An 8,123-nucleotide genomic window follows, 5' to 3' on the forward strand; every position below is an offset into this window, starting at 1 on the left:
GCGTTTGTGCAAACTCGTTCGGGCGGGTCGGGCGAGGGTGTCCATGCAAAATCGTTCGGGCGAGGGCGTCCATGTAAACTCATTCGGGCGGCTCATTTGAGGACATCCATGTGAACTCGTTCAGGCGGATCATTCAGGCGGGGCGCACCCGGGCGACCGAGCCCGTATCAAAAATGCTAAGTTGTGACCCGAGGATGGCTTTGTGCATGCTCGTGCAGCTCGTTTGCTCGGCTCCCCCTCGTCGCTTCGTTTCGGTCGTGTGGGTGCCCATGCAAATTCGTTCGGGCGGGTCGTTTGAGGGAGTCCGCATGAACTCGTCCGAGCGGGTCGTTCGGGCGAGAGCGCGCCCGAGTGAACGAGTCCGTATCAAAAAATGCTAAGTTGTGATCAGAGGTTGGCTTTGTGCACCTTCGTGTAGCTCGTTTGCCCGGCTCTCCCTTGTCGCTTCGTTTCAGTCGTTCGGGTGCCCATGCAAAATCGTTCGGACGGGTTGTTTGAGGGCGTCCGTGTGAACTCATTCGAGCGGGTTGTTTGGGCGAGGGCACGCCCAGGCGAATGAGCCCATGTCAAAAATTCTAAGTTGTGACCCGAGGTTGGCTTTGTGCATGTTCGTGCAGCTTGTTTTCCCGGCTCTCCCTTGTCGCTTCATTTCGGTTGTTAGGGCGGGTCGTTTGAGGGCGTCCGTGTGAACTAGTTCAGGCCGGTCCTATGAGGGCGTCCGTGTGAACTCATTCGGGCAGATCCTTCGGGCAAGGGCGCGCCCAGGTGAACGAGCCCGTGTCAAAAATGCTAAGTTGTGACCTGAGGTTGGCTTTGTGCACGTTCATGCAGCTCGTTTGCGTAGCTCTCCCTTGTCGCTTCGTTTCAGTCGTGCGGGCGCCCATGTAAATTCGTTCGGGTGGGTCATTTGAGGGCATCCATGTGAACTCATTCAGGCGGGTCGTTCGGGCAAAGGTACGCCCGGGCGAATGAGCCCATATCAAAAAATACTAATTTGTGACCCGAGGTTGGCTTTGTGCACATTCGTGCAACTCGTTTGCCCAGCTCTCCCTTGTCACTTCGTTTCGGTCATTCGGGCACCCATGCAAAATTGGATGGGCGGGTCGTTTGAGGTCGTCTGTGTGAACTCGTGTGGGCGAGCACTCGCCCAGGCAAACAAGCCCGTATCGAAAAATGCTAAGTTGTGACCCGAGGTTGGCTTTGTGCACGTTCGTGCAGCTCGTTTGATCGACTCTCCCTTATCGCTTCGTTTCGGTCGTTCAGGCGCCCATGCAAAATCGTTCGGGTGGGTCGTTTGGGGGAGTCTATGTGAACTTGTTCGGGAAGGTCATTCGGTCGAGGACGCTCCCGGACGAACGAGCCCGTATCAAAAAATGCTAAGTTGTGACCCGAGGTTAGCTTTGTGCACGTTCGTGCAGCTTGTTTTCCCGACTCTCCCCTGTCGGTTCGTTTCGGTCGTTCAGGCGCCCATGCAAAATCATTCGGGCGGGTCGTTTGAGGGCGCCTCTGTGAACTCATTTGGGAGGGTCGTTTGAGGGCGCCCGTGTGAACTTGTTTGGGCGGGTCGTTTGAGGGCACCCGTGTGAACTCGTTCGGGCGGGTCGTTTGAGGGCGCCCGTGTGAATTCGTTCGGGCGGGTCGTTCGGGCGAGGGCGAGCCTGGGCGAACGAGCCCGTATCAAAAAATGCTAAGTTGTGACCCGAGGTTGGCTTTGTTTATGTTCGTGCAGCTCGTTTGCCTGGCTCTCCCTTGTCGATTCGTTTCGGTCATTCGGGCGCCCATGCAAAATCATTCGGGCGGGTCGTTTGAGGGCATCCGTGTGAACTCATTTGGGCGGGCCATTCGGTCAAGGGCGCGCACGGGCGAATGAGCCCGTATCAAAAAATGATAAGTTGTGACCCGAGGTTGGTTTTGTGCACGTTCGTGTAGCTCATTTGCCCGGCTCTCCCTTGTCGCTTCGTTTCGGTCGTTTCTCTGCATCCCCACTCGGTAGCGCATGAGCGGTAATGTTTCCCATGCTCGTCTCGGGAGGCATATGTGGAAAATTTCTCTCTAAGTTCTTGGAGCTGTAGGGGCTATTGTGGTTTGGCTCTCTGGCTCATCTTGGTCCCCTTGTCCCCCTCCAGATGATACCGACGACAGGTTTTCTTTCCGTGTGAAAGGTGGGTTGGTAATCAAGCTATGTTTTCGCATTTGCCTGAACGATGGCCTTGGGTCGTTTGTAGGGTGTTTGATTTTCATCATCTCTCCATCCCCAATTGGTAGCGCATGAGCGGTAATGTTGGCCATGCCCGTCTCTCTTTCCCATCCCAAGATAAGAATGTTGAAAGTTTTCTCGGCGCTCCTTTGAGCCTTCATTGCTGCGGTCCCAGATGGAAGCCCCAAAACTCTGTCGTGCCTATGTCGCTATGGTGCCCCTCAGTTGTTGCAAATAAATAATTTTGATTGGGCTGGGTAGCCATTTGTGGCTCCATTGAAATTGGCTCCTCATTATATTGTTCACCTCCTCCCTATTTGGTGCAGAGGGTTTTTCTTTTCGTGTGAAAGGTGGGTTGGTAATTGAGTTGGTTTTTCGGGTTTGCCTCAAGAATGGCCTTGGGTCGTTTGTAGGGTGTCTGATTTTCATCTTCTCTCCATAACCACTCGGTAGCACATGAGCGGTAATGTTGGCCATGCTTGTCTCGGGAGGCATATCTGAACAATTCCCCTTCTGCTCCAAGTTTTGCGAGTTGTATGGGTGGTTGTGGTGTGGCTCCTTGTGATGGCTAGCCTCTTCATTGTTCGGTTGTTTATGGTGCCGGTGTCTTGTGCTTGTACTCTTTTCGTGTTGGCATTGTCGGTTCAGATGCATACATTTAAGAGGGACATGGAATGGTTTTGATTGTAAACCACCTACCCTCCCTCTTGCTTGCTTTTTCCGTTGGGCGATGAGAGGTGATGTTCTCCTTATTGTAAAGTCAAGGGTTGGAATTCCTTTCAAAGTGCACATCGTTCGTGGTTGCGTTGGCTCTAAGGTTTTGATAGATGTGTTGGCCCATATGTTTGATCAAGGGGTCGGCTTTTCCCTTGCATCTTGTGTGCGTGGCAGGCTTTTGTGGTTGGAAATGTTAAGTCACAACGTTTATGGGCATTTGTTGTTTCAATTGTGTGTATGCGCTCCTCGTCCAATGGGGAGGAGGCTTGCTATGTCGATGGTGGGGGCTATCTGGAAGAAGGATTTCAAGGTGGAACGCTTCGACCTCCCTCCTTTGCATGGAGGTGGCCGTAGTGGAAAAGTATTCATCATCGAGTCGGTAAAGTTGTGGGAAATCTCCTGGGTTGCCTGTACGTAGGGTGCGGGGGTGCGAAGCTACCCGATCCCTCCTCTTGTTTGGATATGTTCTTGTATTGTGTAGCGAGCCTCTTGATTTGCATTTATTTCCTTCCTTTGCCTTCGCATTGTGGTTTCCGCAGGCAGTCAAGTGATCGAGGTCCACCATTGCTGCTGTCGCGGGTGGACTCCTAGGTGGGCTCGATGCGTGGCGTGGAGGGTCAGGGGGCACATTTCTAAGAGATGTTGTGGGCTCAGTTGGTCTTGTTGTTTTGTTTCCTTCTGTTTCCTTTGCATTGAGGCTGCTGCAGGAGATCATGCGATCGAGGTACATCATTGCTGTTGTCCGGGTGGACTCCTAGGTGGCCTCTCTGTGGGGTGGGGAGGGTTGGGGGGCACTTGTTGTTTCAATTGTGTATGAGCTCGTGCTCCAAAGGGGAGGAGGCTTGCTACTATAGTCATCGATGGTGGGGGCTATCCGGAAGAAGGATTTCGAGGTGGAACACTTCGACCTCCCTCCTTTGTGTGGAGGTGGTCGTAGGGAAAAATTATTCATTGTCCGGTCGGTAAAGCTATGGGAAATCTCCTAGGTTGCCTGTACATAGGGTGCGTGGGGTGCAGAGCTGCCCAATCCCTCCTCCTGTTTGGATATGTGTTCTTGTATTGTACAATGACCCTCCTGATTTGCATTTATTTCCTTCCTTTGCCTTCGCATCATGGTTGCCACAGGCGGTCAAGTGATCGAGGTCCACAATTGCTGCTGTGGCGGGTGGACTCCTAGGTGGCCTCGGTGCATGGCGTGGAGGGTCGGGGGGAATTTATAAGAGAGGTTGTGGGATCAGGTGGTCTTGTTGTTTTGTTTCCTTTTGTTTCCTTTGCATTGAGGCTGCCGCAGGTAGTCATGCGTTCGAGGTCCATCGTTGCTGCTGTTCGGGTGGACTCCTAGGTTGCCTCTCTACGGGGACGTTTGGCGGCACTTGTTGTTTAAATTGTGTATGCGCTCGTGGTCCAACAGGGAGGAGCCTTGCTACTATAGTCATCGATGGTGTGGGATATCTAGAAGAAGGATTTCGAGGTGGAACGCTTCGACCTCCCTCCTTTGCATGGAGGTGGCTGTAGGGAAAAATTATTCATCATTCGGTCGGTAAAGCTGTGGAAAATCCCCTAGGTTGCCTGTACGTAGGGTGCGTGGGGTGCGGAGCTACCCGATCCCTCCTCCTGTTTGGATATGTTCTTGTATTATGTAGTGAGCCTCTTGATTTGCATTTATTTCCTTCCTTTCCCTTTGCATCGTGGTTGCCGCAGGTGGTCAAGTGATCGAGGTCCACTGCTGCTGCTGTTCGGGTGGACTCCTAGGTGGCCTCGGTGCGTGGCATGGAGGTTCGGGGGGCACATTTCTAAGAGAGGTTGTGGGCTCGGTTGGTCTTGTTGTTTTGTTTCCTTCCATTTCCTTTGCATTGAGGCTGCCGCAGGCAATCATGTGATTGAGGTCCATCGTTGCTGCTGTCCGGGTGGACTCCTAGGTGGCCTCTCTGCGGGGAGGGGAGGGTTGGGGGGCACTTGTTGTTTCAATTGTGTATGCACTCGTGGTCCAACGAGGAGGAGGCTTGCTACTATAGTCATCGATGGTGGGGGCTATCTGGAAGAAGGATTTCGAGGTGGAATGCTTCAACCTCCTCCTTTGCGTGGAGGTGGCCGTAGGGGAAAATTATTCATCGTCCGATTGGTAAAGCTGTGGGAAATCTCCTAGGTTGCCTGTACATAGGGTGCGCGGGGTGCGGAGCTGCCTGATCCCTCCTCCTGTTTGGATATGTGTTCTTGTATTGTGCAGCGACCCTCTTGATTTGCATGTATTTCCTTCCTTTGCCTTCGCATCATGGTTGCCACAGGCGGTCAAGTGATCGAGGTCCACCTTTGCTGCTATTGCGGATGGACTCCTAGGTGGCCTCAGTGTGTGGCGTGGAGGGTCAGGGGGCATTTCTAAGAGAGGTTTTGGGCTCGGTTGGTCTTGTTGTTTTGTTTCCTTCCATTTCCTTTGCATTGAGGCTGCCGGAGGTGGTCATGTGATCGAGGTCCATCGTTGCTGCTGTTTGGGTGGACTCCTAGGTGGCCTCTCTGCGGGGAGGGTTGGGGGGCACTTGTAGTTTCAATTGTGTATGTGCTCGTGGTCCAATGGGGAGGAGGCTTGCTACTATAGTCATCGTTGGTGGGGGCTATCTGGAAGAAGGATTTTGAGGTGGAACGCTTCAACCTCCCTACTTTGCGTGGAGGTGGCCGTAGGGGAAAATTATTCATCATCCGTTCAGTAAAGCTATGGGAAATCCCCTAGGTTGCCTGTACGTAGGGTGCATGGGGTGTGGAGCTTCCCGATCCCTCCTCCTATTTGGATATGTGTTCTTGTATTGTGTAGCGACCCTCTTGATTTGCATTTATTTCCTTCCTTTGCCTTCGTATCGTGGTTGCCACAGGCGGTCAAGTGATCGAGGTCCACCGTTGCTGCTATCGCGGGTGGACTCCTAGGTGGCCTCGGTGCATGGCGTGGAGGGTCGGGGGGCATTTCTAAGAGAGGTTGTGGGCTCGGTTGGTCTTGTTTTATTTCCTTCCGTTTCCTCTCTGCATTGAGGCTGCCGTAGGTGATCACGCGATCGAGGTCCATCATTGCTACTGTCTGGGTGGACTCCTAGGTGGCCCCTGTGTGGGGAGGGGTGGGTTGGGGGGAATTTTTGAGGGAGGTTGCGGGCTTTGTTTGTCTTGTATGATTTCCTTCCCTTGCCTTTGTGTCGAGGTTGCCGCAGGCGATCATCCGATCGAGGTACACTATTGCTGCTGTCCGGGTCGACTCCTAGGTGGCATCGGTGCGGGCGCGGGGAGGTTTGCATGGCCTCTCTATGATAGGATTTGTGTGGTCGGTCATCCTCTTTTTATTTTCCTTCCTTTTCCTTCGCATCGAGGCTACCGCAGGCGGTCGGGAGATCGAGGTCCATCGTTGCTGCTATCCGGGTGGATTCCTAGGTGGCCTCGGTGTGGGGCGGTGAGAGTTGTGGCTCATTTATAATATAGAGGTTGCGTGGTTGGTCATTCTCCATTTGTTTCCTTTGCATCGAGGCTACCGCAGGAGATCGGGTGATCGAGGTCCACCATTGTTGTTGTCCGGGTGGACTCCTAGGTGGCCTCCGTGCGGGGCGTGGAGGACTTTGGAGGCATCATTTATAAGGGAGTGGGTGAGTGATTGCTTTTTTTCTTGTTGGTTGGGCCATGGCTGCAAACTCTGAAGTGTCCCTGGTGCGTTGTGGCTTGGCAGGTTTGCCCATTTGTTCGCCATGTCCTTGGCATGTTGCGTATGCTTCCTTCTTGGGATGCAAGAGGTGCAAGGCATAAAAGTTTTACATGATATTTCGACATCTCTTTTACTTGATGGGTGTTTAGGTTGGCTCTCAGTAAGAGAGTGCCCATAATGCCCTTTGAAGTGGAAGGGATGCATTTTTTAGATAAAAGGCCGGGGTGGGCTTGCCCACTTCTCCGGTGAATCATGATAACTTGACGGATTGCACAGCCGTTGTGCTGGCGATGCTTCATTCAAATTTCTGCCCTATCAACTTTCGATGGTAGGATAGAGGCCTACCATGGTGGTGATGGGGGATGGAGAATTAGGGTTCGATTCCGGAGAGGAATCCTAAGGTACGGTCTGCCTACTCGGTCTGCACCTGCCCTTTCGTCCCTTTTGTCGGCGGCGTGCTCCTGGCCTTAATTGGCTGGGTCGCAGTTCCGGCGCTGTTACTTTGAAGAAATTAGAGTTCTCAAAGCAAGCTTATGCTCTGAATACATTAGCATGGAATAACGTGATAGGAGTCTAGTCCTATTGTGTTGTCCTTCGGGACCGGAGTAATGATTAATAAGGACTGTCAGGGGCATTCGTATTTCATTGCCAGAGGTGAAATTCTTGGATTTATGAAAGACGGACCACTATGAAAGCATTTGCCAAGGATGTTTTCATTAATCAAGAACGAAAGTTGGGGGCTCAAAGACGATCAGATACCGTCCTAGTCTCAACCATAAACGATGCCGACCAGGGATCGGTGGATGGAACTCTAAGGACTCCACCAGCACCTTCTGAGAAATCAGAGTGTTTGTGCTCCAGGGGGAGTATCGTCGCAAGGCTGAAACTTAAAGGAATTGACAGAAGGGCACCACCAGGAGTGGAGCCTGCGGCTTAATTTGACTCAACATGGGGAAAATTACCAGGTCCAGACATAGTAAGGATTGACAGATTGAGAGCTCTTTCTTGATTCTATGGGTGGTGGTGCATGGTCGTTCTTAGTTGGTGGAGCGATTTGTATGGTTAATTTCGATAACGAACGAGACCTGAACCTGCTAACTAGCTACGCGGAGGTTCCCCTTCGTGGCCAGCTTCTTAGAGGGACTATGGCCGTTTAGGCCATGGAAGTTTGAGGCAATAACTGGTCTGTGATTCCCTTAGATGTTCTGGGCTACACACGCGCTACACTGATGCAACCAACGAGTTTTTATTCCTAGTTCGAGAGGATCAAGAAATCTTCTCAAATTGCATCATGATGGGGATAGACCATTGCAATTATTGGTCTTCAACGAGGAATTCCTAATAAGCGCGTGTCATCAACTCGTGTTGACTATGTCCTTGCGAGTCGGGTTGTTTGGGAATGCAGCCCTAATTGGGTGGTAAATTCCGTCCAAGGCTAAATACAGGCAAGAGACCGATAGCGAACAAGTGCCGTGAGGGAAAGATGAAAAGGACTTTGAAAAGAGAGTTAAAGAGTGCTTGAAATTGCAAGGAGGG

General features: G+C 52.1%; 1 non-coding gene across 1 annotated transcript in view; it reads left to right on the forward strand.

The window, feature by feature from the left end:
- Positions 1–7,856: 7,856 nt before the first annotated feature.
- The window catches only part of LOC149195241 (25S ribosomal RNA), a 3,260-nt gene continuing 2,993 nt past the window's right edge, over positions 7,857–8,123 (forward strand). Inside the window, exon 1 of the ribosomal RNA XR_016255217.1 lies at positions 7,857–8,123. This exon is cut by the window's right edge and continues 2,993 nt beyond it. This is a non-coding gene — a ribosomal RNA (25S ribosomal RNA).

This window comes from Pinus tabuliformis, chromosome 2_2, assembly GCF_031772625.1.
Source record: "Pinus tabuliformis cultivar Carrire ecotype Pingquan chromosome 2_2, CPIR1, whole genome shotgun sequence".
Lineage (NCBI taxonomy): Eukaryota > Viridiplantae > Streptophyta > Pinopsida > Pinales > Pinaceae > Pinus > Pinus tabuliformis.